This window comes from Tamandua tetradactyla, chromosome 15 (assembly GCF_023851605.1).
Source record: "Tamandua tetradactyla isolate mTamTet1 chromosome 15, mTamTet1.pri, whole genome shotgun sequence".
NCBI lineage: Eukaryota > Metazoa > Chordata > Mammalia > Pilosa > Myrmecophagidae > Tamandua > Tamandua tetradactyla.
Window position 1 is genome coordinate 25858263 of NC_135341.1, and position 15788 is coordinate 25874050.

Genomic DNA, 15788 nt, shown 5'->3' on the forward strand with positions numbered 1-15788 from the left:
TGCAAGTGGCAGTTTTTGCACTAAATGGCAGTGACTTATCAAGTCAACATGAAGTAATTAAACTAATTTAATCATATTTCTTAGATGTCAGTATAGTTTGACATTTCCCTAGGGGAAGAAAGCAAATTTTGGATTATGATTTTGACAATAAGGAGTCTATAACTTGAAGAAATAAATAATCCAAAAGTTTAAGATTTTGATTCAAATGAAGGGCAATGTTATGTTTCATACTGTCTGGCATTCAAAGCTATGTTTGGTTTAAAATTGACTGAAATACTTCATTTTAATGATATTTACTTTAGAAGTATCAGTCATTCCTGTTCACATATAGAAGGCTTGGAATATATTTATGTTTTAAGTGACTTGGCCTGTGAACAGATTCTCTACCAAAAATGAGAATATGCAGTTTTTACTTGGTTGGGGTTTTCTGTTGTCTGAGATGATATTGAGAATGAAAATAACATTTGATTTGTTTGTAGATACATATAGAATTGAATATTGTTTAAGATCCCATTTTGTTAATAAATTTTTACAGTTTAAATAAAACATTATATATAAGATATGCTATGTTCTAAGTTTTCTTAGTAATTAATCACTGTGCATGATCTAAGTTTAGCATTTTGCTTTCCTTCCTGGAAGTAGATGGCTTTTCCTATTTAACAAAGGTAATTTTGTGCTAGTTACAATGATGAAAGCTAAGAGATCTGAAGTGCTTTCTTAATAAAAGGGGAATAATATAAGTTTGTGATTATATATTTCTCTTTGTTTAGATGAATTCAGATATTAATGATTTGTTCTTAGAATATATGTAAAAATATGAATTTTAGCTAATAACATATAATTTTGTTTTCTTGGGTGAGGAAGATTATGAACAATTTCATCCTTTGTTTTATTCAGTTTAAACCTCAGTAAACTTCTTATTAAGATTCTCTTTTGTTGTCTGTCAGTAACCAAGGTGTTTAGAATAGTTCTTCAAAACAAGACCAAAGCATAATTTGATATTCTTAAATATCTCTTTCTGGTTTTGCAGAAAAAGCGTTTTTAAGTCTCTAGATTTTTCTAAAGGTACAGAGAGTACTTTACTTTTAGTAGAGGGGAAAGTGACTTCCTACCAAATGGAAGAATGCAAATTATATTTTATTTTTAAGCTCTTAGCATAGAAATCTAGTCCAGTCCTTCTTACTCTCCTGATCTCTCTACCACCTGTATTTTTAGATTTTTCAGAAGCTGTGATGGAGTTGCTAGTAGTTGGCCTTGTAACCAAAGCTTTATAAGACACATTGTTAAACCTTGGTACACAATCTTTTCCCAAAGAGCCCTCTTTTTCTATGCATCATTAACTGTGCAAACCTTTTTCTTTTACACCACACATTTAAGATTATTGCCCTAGCCTAGGCATTACACTATTTTAGCTACTGTAGTTTAAAGCTTTCATTATTGATAAATCAACTCTGTATTAGGTATAATGTAGTCCTAACAGGAGAACAGCCACATCTAAGTAAATCCAACTCTTTGTCACCCTATTATTAATGTTCTTGGCCTATTTAAGAATGGAAAAACATTCTTAGGGTTTTGAATTTAATGATTAGATTTTGAATGTTGATCGTAATCATAGATTTCATTGTTCTCATGTCCACGTGGGCAAACATATTTGAATTTTCCAAATGGTTTTGGTATTATAATTTTAGCAAAATAAATGTCTTATGTACAAAAGGTTGAAGTTATTTATTTAATAACATGGGGAAGACATTCTTTGTCCTGACCTTGTGGCTTTATCAGATTATAAGAAAACGGATTAACTCTGCATTTGAATTTGTTGCTAATAGATAATTACAAAATTTTGTTCTTTCAGGAAGTACTGACAGAAACCATTGTTATACAAGAAGGAAAGTAGAGTGAAAGTACATTCTCTTTCTAACCACAGCTTACTTCCTCCTTCCTTCCTTCCTTCCTTCCTTCCTTCCTTCCTTCCTTCCTTCCTTCCTTCCTTCCTTCCTTCCTTCCTTCCGTCCTTCCTTCCTTCCTTCCTTCCTTCCTTCCTTCCTTCCTTCCTTCCTTCCTTCCTTCCTTCCTTCCTTCCTTCCTTCCTTCCTTCCTTCCTTCCTTCCTTCCTTCCTTCCTTCCTTCCTTCCTTCCTTCCTTCCTTCCTTCCTTCCTTCCCTCCCTCCCTCCCTCCCTCCCTCCCTCCCTCCCTCCCTCCCTCCCTCCCTCCCTCCCTCCCTCCCTCCCTCCCTCCCTCCCTCCCTCCCTCCCTCCCTCCTTCCTTCCCTCCCTCCTTTCCTTCCCCCGCCTTCTCTCCCCCTTCTTTCCCATCCCCCATTCCTCTTTCCCTCCCTCCTTTTCTCCCTCTCTTCTCTCTCTTTTTAAAAAATATGTATGGAAGGGCTTTCTTTCAGCATCCTTACTGTTTTACTGTGTTTCTTCCAGCATAGCTTTAGGCTATTTTAAATAATGCATTTTTCTAACAAGCTTGGGAAGTCACACAGCAGAAAGATATCTGGCTTCTAAAATTTTCCATTGTCAGGATGGAAGAGTCATTATGTTTCACAAATATACATTTTTACATCAAGAGGTTTTGATAAATGGAGTCTTGCCAGCTGGTATTTAAATTTAGTCGTCTTTTCCTCAACATCTTCCTTGAATCTGTCATGCCCACTGGCTGATTATACTGCTCAGAGGTAAGGCATCTTGGGTTAGTGGATTCCTGAGAACTAGCAACAGCTCTGCTTGAGGATTGATTCTTTTTTTTTCAGTCAACTCATTATTGGAATTCCCATTATCATCCAGCAGTATGTTAAGCATGGGCAATACAATATACCCTCAATCTGTATATTCTCTTCCCCCCACCCCACCCCCACTGCCACCTTATTATCTATTGTTAGAGCTTCCCATGGATATCCCTGCTTCTTCTCTGGTCCTCTTCAGATTTAGTCTCCACACTGCAGGTAAAGCAATCTTTCCTGAACAGAGCTGAATTTCCCGTTGTACTGAGGATAAACCCTCAATTCCTCAACACTCCTTTGTGCTCTGGTCCCTCCCACTTCTTCTCTTCTCATTTCATACTATTCTGTCCTAGGCTCAGGATTTGTCAGCCACTCTGGCTCTTTTCCTCTTCATATCTCAGGTTAATTCTAATCTTAGGGCACGAGGGTTTCATATTCCCATCCTTTGCCTACAGCTCCTATTCAGCTTTTTCATCTTAGCTTAAATGTCTCTTTCAGAAAGGCCCTCTGTAATTCTCCCCCATCTAAATGAGATTCACCACTTATGCTCTTTTCTAGAACCCTACTCTTTTCCTTCATTAAACTCTTAACGGTATATAATTCTATATTTATTTGAGTCTTTTTCAGTAGACTTTGGGCTCTGTGATGAAGTGAGCCCTGTCCTGTTCAGCATGATATCCCAACACCTAACACAAAGCCTGGCACATAATAAGCTCTGAAATATGTATGAGAGGATAGGAGAGTGGGTGAACTAATGAATGAATGAATGAACAGAACTCAATCTCTGACTTCATATAATTTACTCAGAGAGTGAGAGGTAAATTAAAAAACAATTTAAATATGATTTGATAGAAGTTATGCTGCATTAAGAGCAAAAGCTCAGGGAAACATGTAAAATATTAGGTAGAAGTAAAGGTGTGGACTTTGGAACTAGACAGCTCTGGAGGCAAATATTCTGCTTTACTTCTGTGGGGCATTGGGAAAATTCCTTAATTTATGCCTCTCCTGTGAAATGAAAGTAGCAATATTTACTTCATGTGTGTCATAAGAGTTAAATGAAAAAGTTAACAAATTAATAATAATGGCTGCATATATTAAGCACTTACTATATACTGGGCATCACTAAGCACTGTTTTCAGCTCAGTTAATCTTCACAACAAGCCTGTATGGTAGTTATAATTGCTACTTCTATTTTACCATTGAGGAAATTGAAGTCCAGAGAGGTTAAGGAATTTGCCAGAGATTACGGAGCTAGTACCTCTAATGGGCAAGATTCAGACATGTGGCATTGTTTAATTGGTGATGGTGGTGACTGTAGGCAGTCTTAACATTAATAATCCGATGAGGAAGATTTTGACTTGAAAACATAATAAAATGTGATAAGGCCAATGATAGAAACTCTGTAGCTACAGATGACAGGGCTGAACAGAGATACTGCATTCTAGCAGTAAAATTAGAAGAGTCAGGGTAGGGAAAAGAATGCAGAGTGAGAAGCTGAGGGGTACCAGGTCCAATGCAAACCAAAATATAGAACACCATTGTGTTAATCAGGTTTCTCTAGAGAGACAGAACCAGCAGACGAGATCACAGCTATGCTCAAGGAATGACTGTTCATCTCAGTTTTGAAGCTTCTAACTACAGCAGCCAAAACGAGATTAATTAGCCCAAGAAAATTTTTTAACAGTTTATTGAGGTGTAATTGATGTGGAGTAAGTTATACACATTTAAAGTATACAGTTTCATGAGTTTTGATATATGTGTGTACCTGGTGAAACCATCATTAAAATCATGGTCACAGCCTGTGTTCTGAACCACCATATCATGCTTCCTCATTATTTATCTAACTATGCTTAAATACGTAGATAGTAGGTATATAGTAAATATTTTATTTGAATCACAGTAGAAGATGAAAGTGTTAGGCTTTCTACTTCAGGGGTTTCCCATGCACATGGTTTTGTCATTAGAGTTCTAAGAAGGAAAAGGTCTTTCATTCTGAGATGTTTCTATTTCTGTCCTTACCTTTTTGAGGGAAAAAATGACTGAGACTTTTGGGGAGAATGTTTCCCAAATCAGTTTTAGTATTTTGCATCTCAGATGTGGTAATAACTCATGGCATTAGATTTTCTTTTTTAATGAAAACTAAGAACTTCACCTTGACTCTTTACTTATGTCCATACCTAGGCCTTTTTTTCTCTTTAGCATCTCAAAAGTATATCAACAATAAAAAATTCTGCTCCTGAGAATAAGGTGGCTACAGAGCTCCATAACTTGACCAGTTCTTAACCACACATGTTGTATTTACACATGGAATGAAGAGCGTGTTTATTGTACTAATACATAGTATATATTCAGCAATGAAATAACAGAATTTAGTTTCTTTCACTATTAATCCATTAAAACAAGACTCTCCTCCATTACTTTTTACAAATAAACATTTTGTTCTGACTTGCTTATTTTTCAGAATAAGTCATAGTTTTCATTTCTACAATATTTGTTCCTGTGTCTCACTGACTTGAAATTAAATTATTTAATAAATAACAGGGTATAAAAATTCCTTTCATTTTGTGGTCTTTTCCTGCAACGCATCATCATGGCAATGGGAAGTTAGTGGAGGCCCCCTGTGTGGATTTGTTAGCTGTTTCAGAACCTGGGGGCAGATATTTGATGCTCAGGAGGAACACCACAAACCCAAGCTCTTGGAAAAAGACAAATGCATCTTGAAATAGAGATTCTTTTTCACTATATTTAATGCTGCCATTCATACTAAATGACTTAAGAATATTACATTTTGTGATAGGAATCACATTCAATTTACTCATTGTTGTCAAATTGCATTAATTCCTTTCTCTATCCCCATTTTGTCATATCCTGATGAGTTCTGAGAGACGTTTTGTACTGTTGTGCGTCTAATGAGTTGACATTATTTTTTCCTCATTTGACTCAGCTAAGCCAATACTATTTCAGTGTTTGGGATGAAAAGACCATGAAAGTCTGTAGTAGGCATCATGTGCTGGTTGGAGAGGTTGGGGGTTCTTAGCTTGCCGGGCCCTGAGAATATTGTTTCTAGACAGATTCACATACTGAGCCCTTAGCCATTTGGAATGCAGTTTGCTTGTAGGATCTGATATGGTCGGAAACAAATGTTAAATTCTTGAGAAAGAAGAGAGAGTGAGACCCCTTAAGTATCCTTACCAATTTTAACTGATCATTTGTGGTCTCTGAATTGCAGTATTCTGAATTTGAAATTGTATCTCAGTGGGTTTAATGATTTTAACCTGGGAGTCAATCCAAGTTTTATGATGTTCATTTCAGTTTTTTTCCTATCCATTTGCACTACCTCCTGGCTATGTGGCCTTGAGCTGGGCACTTAAATTTTGTCCTTTATTTTAATTGTCACAGTTAATCTGAGATATTGAACTTCTAAGAAACCAGGAATTTTTAGGCCCATCTAGACCCCAAAGTTTCCTTATCCATTTCTTTACTGTCCCACAAAACAAAGCATTGACCTAAAGATAATTTAATGAAAACTACTCTTATGTCAGCTTTTCTGTATTGTTACTAGTATGCTAGAGAAAGGGGTCAGAAAATAAATTTATTACAGATTTCAGGTCCTTCTGCCCTATTGAATTTTGCTTCTGCCTTACCTTCTTCCAGACAATACACTGCTTTGAAACTTTAGATAAAATAAACCTGGTCTCACAGCTACATTCCTGTTTTGTTTTTTTTCCCAAAAGTTATCAAGTCTTCATCTGCAACTTTAAAGCCCCCAGAATTGAGAGAATACCTAAATTTAATGTCTTTAGGTCAGAATGACATTGGTGAGGGCTTCTGACATTGTGTCCATTTAACGAAGTGCAACTCCTCGGTGAAAATTTTGTTTTCTGAATCCTTTTGGTCATTTTGGTATTTTCCTTTGAAGAAGATAATGATTGATATCTAGCACTTAAATTATTTGTAAGAGACCTGTTATCTAAGCTCAAAGTATATTATATTATCCAGTGAAATCTTTTATATCATTAAGCAAATACATCTCTAAACTATTATATTTAGAAGTGGAGGGAAATGGCCAGTGGTAACTCTTTTAAACTAGAAGTATTATATACTAAAATTGTAATGGCATTGCAAGTTTTGTTAACAGTTTGAATGCATCTCCTGAGTAATTGTACTTCTGTTTTTTTCTTTAAAAGCATCCATAGTTAAATGTCATTATTTTAATTATACCCAATTACATGTACTTGCATAATCAGTATATTTTGTTACATGCATTAGTAAAGAAAGAACTTTATGCTTTGCATACTGACTTTCATAATATATTAAATTTGTATGCCTTAAAATAGGTTTTATGCAGAGGTTTTAGATAACACATTTGGTAGAGATATAAATCAGATACCATATACTTTAAGCATATATTCTATTAAAAGTCTTTTCTTCATAGGTCTTAGTTTAGTTCATTTTACTTTTCTTAATTATTTTTACAACACTAGATAACCTATATGCATGTTTAAAGCTAAAATGCAAAAGAAAAATTTCTCATATGCGTATATTTGAAAGTATTCTTGTTCTGAAAAATCATAATAAGCATCAATGTTTATTATGATTACATTCGTTGACACATGAAGCAGTTAAGTGATGGCCACATCTGTTATCAGGGTACAAGTCGGAGTAGTATAGTGGGTAGGTTTATAGTCTTGGGAGTCACAGGCTATACTATATGTTAGTTTGGTGACCCTGGGCAAGTTGCTAAATCATCTGCATGTCAGAATCTCATCTGTAAAATGAGGGTGATATTTATACCTATTTATTGGGTAGTTAAGATTTAATTGGATGATGCAAAACAAATAACTGCACAGTAAATATAATTTTTGTGTCTCAAGTATAGGTAAGAGGACAGAAATATTCAGTTCTTTAAATTACTGTTTTTTCACATTTTGAGACAGTTGGAATGTCTCTTTGTGAAATGTTCACAGTAATGTTCTTGAAGAGAAATGGAAAAGCACCTTTTCCTTGGGAGCCTGCTTGATTGTTGACTCATGCCAGTACTCTATGAGGAAGGAAGTGATCATTGTAAACATGAAAAGAGGAGTGAGTCCCATCTTTGGGCTATGGATGCTAAAGATTTCTTTGAAAGATAACTGCAGGAACTCCTGCATCAAGGGTTTTGTAGGAAGGTAGTTCCTACATGTGGGCAGGCCAAATCTAGACTACCTGTGCAGAAAGGATTGTTCATCTGTGAAGAAATAGGACCTTGGAAAAATAAAGAAGGTAAATTTCCAGTGGCTTAATGCCTAATAAACAGGCCTACCATCCCTGTACTGCTTCACTAGTAGGGGTAATTGGAGATGACTCACAGCATACCACAGATCATCCAAGTACATGCCCTTCTCTGATATGGCAGAGTCAGCAGAATATGCTTCTTTGGTGCCATGATACATTGTTCATGTTTATTGTCAGGAGAAATGCCTCTTCTGGTTTGGTTCTCCTTCTCTCTTACCGTATTTTATTTTGGTAATTATTTTAATTATTCAAAATAAAAATGACTTAGAACATCGACAAGATGGAATATAATATGAATGCTATGGAAACTATGTAGCCCCAGTTATAAAATTTATAATAATTCAGGACGTTTTCATTAATGGAGAATTGTAGAACTATTATTATATGGGAAGGGGGGATTCTTTGTTAGTAATTAAAGTATAATATGGGAACTTTTTGAAGTAATTTGACTGATCAAGTTGGCCGATAAATAATGCAAGGAAAATCCCGCAATGAGGACAGCTGGTGTCACTAGGCTTCCTGACTTTTGTGATATTTTCCACCATAAATTATGAGTTTCTCATTTAAATGTAAAAGTATGTTCGAGTTACTGTTCAGACTCATAGAGATGACTTTGATGGAATAAAATATATGTAGTAATTCTTAAAAGCAAATATATCTTATAAGAACACATATATTTAATATATAAAAGCCTAATTATATGTCTCCACAACCAACTCTCCATTCTCAACTAGGACACGAGATTTTCAGGTGCAAGTGCAGGGTTTTATTTTGCTTTTCTTTACTGTTGCCCACACTCAGTACTGTTCTGGGCCCCCAATAAGTTTTTGTTGGATTAATGTTGATTCTAAACACAAAGGGTTTGATGATAGTTTTTTGTGTTACTTGGCATTGGGGCTACACAGTACACACTAAAATTTTGACCAGGTGACAGGTCATTTTTATGTTCATCCTACCATAAGAGTCTATTCAATATCGCCCATCTCTGTATTAATGTTATGGCTAAAGTAGAGGTGTGGATATGATGACTGAGACATTTGGATTCTAATGAGGCCATCTTGAGCTTTAAAAACCTAAGCCCAATTGTAAAAACATTGCCCAGGAGGTGCAAGGGTAGTTCAGTGGTAGAATTACTGCCTGCCATGTGGGATACCCGAGTTTGATTCCCAGTCCATGCACTTCCCAACACAAAAGCAAAACAAACAAAATGAAAAACAAATAAACAAAAATTTTAACAATTGGTACTGCAATACAGGCTACTCACATGGAAAAATAATGAAATATGACCCCACCATCCAGCATACAAAAAAAAAGAAAAATTGCCCAGATTTCACAGTAGGCATCTCAGAGTTTATTGGGCTTTAGATTGTCTACAGAGACCCAGCATGGTTGGTACCAGGCACATAGCTCATGAACTGAGTTAATTTCCTCCTTTTAGCGATTTGTCACTCCTTGCATTATTTGACTCCTTTAAGTAGGTTTAAATTTCTGGTGTGATATACTTTATTGGAAAGTAGTAGAGATAGGAGTGGTTTAAAATTGGTAAGGTGGTGGTGCTCACATTTAGAATTTCCATTCATAGAGATGAAGTTTTGCAGTTGGAAAGACCATTTAAAATTCTGTAATCCACTGGTTCTTGAGCAGTTCTGAATCACCTCTGTTTCTTCAAACAACAACACCCCTCCCTTTTTTCAGTCTTTCATGCATTTTGGAATTCTGTGCAAGTTTAATGTCAGCAGAGGATGCCATTGTTTCCTCAAAGATTGGAATCCACTGATACGGTTATGCTGGTTTGAAACTGTTGTATACCCCAGAAAAGCCATGTTCTTTTAATCCTAATCCAATTTTGTCAAGGCAGACCCACTGTATGCTGGGATCTTTTGATTAGGTTGTTACCATGGAGATGTGACCCTGCCCATTCAAGGTGGATGTTAATTAATTTACTGGAGTCCTTAAAGGAGCTCACAGAGAGAGAAATAACTCAGAAGCGACACAGAGAACAGAGTAATGAAATCACGACACAGATATCTGAAGATGCTAAACTAAGAGGTGAAATCAGTTTGCCTGAGAGAAGCTATGTGAGGGCCCACAGATGCTTAGGGTGAAAGACACTGGAATCAGAAGCTGAAAGCAAGGAACAAGGACCAGCTGATGCTATCCATGTGCCTTTCTAGTTGACAGGCGTTCAAATACTGACTACCTTTCCTCTGAGAAGGTATCCTCTTGTTCATGCCTTAATTTGGACATTTTCACAGCCTTTGCATTGTAATTTAATAAATCCTCTATAAAAGACAGTCCATTTCTGATATATTGCATTCTGGCAGCTTTAGCAAACTGAAACATGGTTCAACCTTACCTTTAAAACTGGATAGTAATACATAGTCAAAGCTGACTTTGCACGTTTTGCCCACATTTAAATTGTGTATTGTGAGAAACTAATATCTGCCTTTACTTTTTAAATTATCAGAAGGAGAATTTTAAGTTTTAGATTTCATTCTTAGGTAGACTCTGCCCATGGGAAAAAAACATCAGAATTTGCTACAACCTATGCTCACTCATGCAAAGACCCACAATGTTGGAGGTCACAGGGCACCCAATGCTTTTCTGGATTTGATCTCAGGTACCTTTCCTCTATAACTCCTGCCCTATTTCTCTTCCTCACCAAACCCTTGTTTCAGCCAGTGAATACATGACAAACTGCTTATGCTTTTGGCTCAAGTTTTCTTCCAACCTGATCTCCATCTCTCCACCTTATGAATTCCTAATCATACTTTAAGGTCAGACTCAAATGCATATCGTCTATGCTTCCTCCAATTGCAGTGGTTCTCTCATTCCTCAATGCTTATGTTGTTGTGTACCTGATTACCCTTGAAGGCAGGGACTACATCTTATCATTGTGACCCCATAGCACTTAGCAGAATTCTGTGGACATAGTTGATAGACTGTCAATGTGGTTCTTTGATTAGAGAAGAATAGGAAAATAAAGAAGAATTAGAGACAGAAATAGTTAAACAGGATTAGTAACAAGTACAGTTTGTCTCTTCTTAAGACTTAGTGGAAAACTAGTGGCCCTGCCATACATAAGTACATTTCTCTTAGCCACACCTCTGCTGGCAACAACATAGTAACAATTTCAAAGAATAAAGAAAACCAGGAGAACTAAAGCAAGAAGTGAATTCTCTTGAATTTTCTCGAAATGGTCATGTGAGGAGGAATAGATGCAAGCAAATGTTTTTGAGGCTGGACTAAATCAATAGAACACCACATTTAGCTGTTAGATGAAAATTTTGATTATACATTGTGCTGGTTTGAATCTATGGTGGACCCCAGAAGAACCATGTCCTTTAATCCTCATTCAGTATTGCTGGGTGGGAGCATTTTGATTGTTCCCATGGAAATGTGACCCACTTAATTGTGGGTGGTAACTTTTGATAAGATGATTTCCGTGGAGGTGTGTCTCCACCCATTGAAGGTGGAGTTGCTTACTGGAATCCTTTAAAAGGAAACATTTTGGAGAGAGTCCCTTTTTTGTAGAGCCATGAGAAAGCCAGCAGATGCCACCATGTTCGCCATGTGCCCTTCCAGCTGAGAATTGTTGACTGTCATTGGCCTTCTTGAATTGAACCAAGGTATCTTTCCCTGGATGCCTCAGATTGGACCTTTGTATAGACTTGTTTTAATTGGGACATTTTCTCAGCATTAGAACTGTAAACTAGCAACTTATTAAATTCCGCTTTTTAAAAGCCATGCCATTTCTGGTATATTGCATTCAGGCAGTTAGCAAACTAGAACATACGTCCTAAATTGAACTCCCCAAAGACAATTTTAATTAAAACTAAGTAGTCTGCCCTTTTTTATTGGAACATATTAGTGATCTTACATTTTATATCTGTTTCATAATTAAAATGCTATTACAGTAAAGTGAAACAATGACAGTGATATGAAATATTCGATATAACTGTAGGTTGGTCACATTTATTATCAGTAAATAGGAATAGCAGTTCTGCTTTATATACAGAGATACTACCATTCTCTTTTTTATAAGGTTAAATGCCACTGATTTATAACTTAGAAAATAAAATATCTGGCATTATATAAAATCTTACATGATTGTTGATATGCCATAAACATAGTAATTTGAAATAAATTCTGAAATTCACTGTGTTTTAGAAATGTATGTATTAATATAAACTGGTTTTTAAAAAATTTAGCAGCTCAATCTCTATCATATAGGGAATCTATAAATCTTATCCAATACCCTACTTTTATAGAAAAAAAAAAGGACACAGAAAAGGGATATGACATTCCTAAGGACACAAAATTTCTTACAGGTGAAGCCAGGGCTAAAATCCAGGTCAGTTGACTTTCTAGCCAGTGATTCTTTTCTTGACATTTTGCTACCTTTTAATAAAGATGCTGTATAACTTTATAATCAGGGTTTCTACATGTTTTAAAAAGCAAATTTATTTCTCCAAGTGCTTTGGACTCTCTGTTGCAGAAAGTCAATTCTGCTGTCATAATCCAGATTTCTGCCCTTTCCCCACCCCTGCTGAAGTAACCAGGAATGAGTTAAATTCTTTGTTTGGGTCAGAATTAGCAACATAACTAAAACAAAACGAAACAAAAATACCTTTGAAGACATTTTGGTGGTTAGGGACCAAAACCTATTAAATTATTTCCAGTGAAAATGTAGTAGAAGAACATGGAGAGATCTTGTGGGACAAAACTGCAGAGGTTGATCAAGTGGAGCTTGGGCATCATGCCCCCTCAGAGCCACTGTGGTGAAGGTCAGGTTGTAGTCAAACATACTATTCACTGGTATACCACGCCTTAGGAAAACCACACAAAGCAAAAAACTTGCATCAAGATCAGAAATGAAATACATTTATGTGGATGTTTTAGCTAAAGGAAGGGCAGTTATATAATGGCTATAATGAAGAGTGTGATTGTCCCATTTCAGATGGAGATAAAGTAGTTGATAAATTAGAAACCAAATGAAAGAAGATAGAGTTACTGTTGAATACCAGGATTATGATTTCTTCCCTGAAAACTGGTCTCATATAGTTTTTGTGTTAAGAGCAGAGAATAGTGTATAGTACTTAGGATTTGAAACAAGGGGCTATAGTGAGAAGACACTACAAGCCAATATCAGAGTGAAATTTTTCAAGTATGAAGAAGCCATAGCATCTTACAGGGAAGAAATGATGCATCAGCTGCCCAGCAATAATCTAGAAGAGCAAGAGAATAGTACAAATCAGATGTTTAAATGGATTGAGCAGTGGATCAAAGAGCATAGCTTACAAGACTCGCCACATAAAAATCACTTTTGCTGGTATCACTGCCCACATCATAGAAATTATCCAAAGATGGTAAAACTTTATTAAAATTGTGTTGCAGGGCTAGTAGGTGTATAGTCTAAATATTTTTCTCCATGAGAAAGTTAAACAATTATAAATATAATGAAGATAACATTTTTGAGGATTGAAGGTAAAGGCAGCCATCATGTAGTGCCTCATAATGCTGCTAAAATAATAAATAAATCTAGACGTCTGTTAAATTTATTACAAAAGAAAATGGGGTGTACAGGTAGTTCAGTGGTTAGAATGCCCGCCTTCCATGCGGGAGACCCGGGTTCGATTCCTGGACCATGCACCCAAAAAAAGGAAAATGAAGATGATCTCTTAAAATAAAACTTAAGGCTAACGATAAAAAAAACTCCTTGATAACAGGCCTCATGGGAGGTAATAGTTCTCTTCCTAGCAGTCACTCTTGCAACTCTCCTTCTGTTTGTAAGTCTGCTTGGTTCTTCTGTTTCATCTTGTAGGCTGATCACTTGTCATTTTGCATATGGACAGAAATGTCTGCAGGACATCCTTATCTATCCCCATTCATTACCTGACCAGTTTCAGTCTGTCCATCTTCTAGTTTGAAGATTTGAAAGAATAACCAGAATTGGTCCTTGCTGGCTTAAGTCAACTGTTCTATCTTTGGTTTTAGCTTTAGAGATTGTGAGTTGGAGCAGAGGTCCTGAGAAGGGAGTGCAGGAGGATAGGCAGATGGACTTATGCACCCACTACACTATTCCTTAGTTATAGATACTTGACAGTCACCTTAGAACCTCTTTCTTGCTCAGTCTCCTCCCATCTCCTGCCAGTGACTTCTATAGAAATTCTTGAGCCGCTCTAGTAGCATTCAGGGGTAAAATGGTAGCCAGAGTTAATCAGATCTAGTTCGATGCCACTTTTGTCCTAGGTAATGTATTTTGCTTACTTGGAAATCTAAGTTAATGTCTTAGTTAATTATTATGGACTCTGTCCTATGTAGTCATTCAAGGACCAAGCTACAGTCCTTCACTGCTTCTCTAGCTAAGTAATAATGCTATCTAGACTGGTTAGGCTTATTAAGCATTTATGATATGTTAGACTTGTTTCATGCAGTATTTGCCAGGTTTGCCAAGGTGACTTAGAAAAATTTTATTTATTTCTGCAGGTGGGCTGCAGCTCTACTTTAGTTATAGGTCAACTATTCCAGAATCCAGATTAAACGAACAGCTCCCATCTAGGATGTGCTGTTCTTCAGGTGAGGATAGAAGGGCAAGTTTATGAGCAGAACCATACAATCAAAAGATATGTATGGAACATGTCATTTCTACTTACATTCCTTTGGCCAATACAAATCAAAAGGCCAAATCCAAAGTCAGTGGAGGTAGGGGTGTATACATTTCCTATGTGAAAGGAAGATAGTGAATAATTGTGATGGACAATGTTAAACTACTACAAAAACATACACTTTAGCTCATTCAGTTATCACAATATTCTTAAACGTGGATATTATCACCATTTCACAATTTGTTTGTTTAATGGATATAGAGTACCTACTATGTCCTAGACAGCATGATCTTGAAGCTGTTAAGGGTTGAGAGGAGATGTTCACTAAACATATTATATTCATAGTGTGGGATCAGCAGTTCTCAAACTCTTTGGTTTCAGCACCTCTTTACACTCTTAAGAGTCATTGAGGACCCCAAAGAGCTTTTGTTTATATGAGTTGTATTTGTCACTATTTACCAAACAGTGGTTTTAAAGATTTTTAATTTATTTAGAAGTAATAATAAACCCATCATATGTTAATATAACATTTTTTTTAAATATATATTTTCCAAAGCAGGAAAGAAATTCATTGGGAGGAATGGCACTTTTTTTTTTTTTTTAACATTTTTGCAAATCTCTTCTGTCTGGCTAAATACATGACAGTTGGATTGTCCTATCTGCTTCTTTATGTAGTCTTGCAATGTAATACATCATTGTCACCTCTGGAAAACGCCACCATATACTTGTGAGATGAGAATGAAAAAGAGCAAACAATATCTTTGTAATGTTAAAGATATTTTTACTTCACAGACCCCCCCTTGAGAGTCTTGGAGATCGTCAGGGGTCTCAGTATCACCCTTTGAGAACCAAGGGTCCCTGAATCACACTTTGAGAACAGTTGTTCTGAAGTATATTCTGAAAGCAGGTACTTGACATCCTTACTTAACACATTTTACTGGTGTCATCTTTCTGTTAATCTATTTTATAATTAGGTAACTGTAGGTTAACCGCTGTAACACATAATCTCCAAATTTCAGTGTCCTAATTCAATAAAGATTTATTTCTTGTTCACATCACAATCTAATGCAGGTCAATGGTAGAAGTTCTGCCCCTGTCCCTATTAGTCATTTAGGGATGTAGGCTTCTTCCATCTCCTGTCCAGGACCTTAAATCCTTCATAGATCCTCCATATCTGATCAGC

General features: G+C 36.2%; 1 protein-coding gene and 1 pseudogene across 11 annotated transcripts in view; both read left to right on the forward strand.

Moving 5' to 3' along the window:
• The window catches only part of CFAP20DC (CFAP20 domain containing), a 301331-nt gene that overhangs the window by 16303 nt on the left and 269240 nt on the right, over window positions 1-15788 (forward strand). The gene's annotated exons all lie outside the window — the stretch shown is intronic.
• Window positions 49-14458, forward strand: LOC143657721 (adenylate kinase isoenzyme 6 pseudogene; annotated as a pseudogene).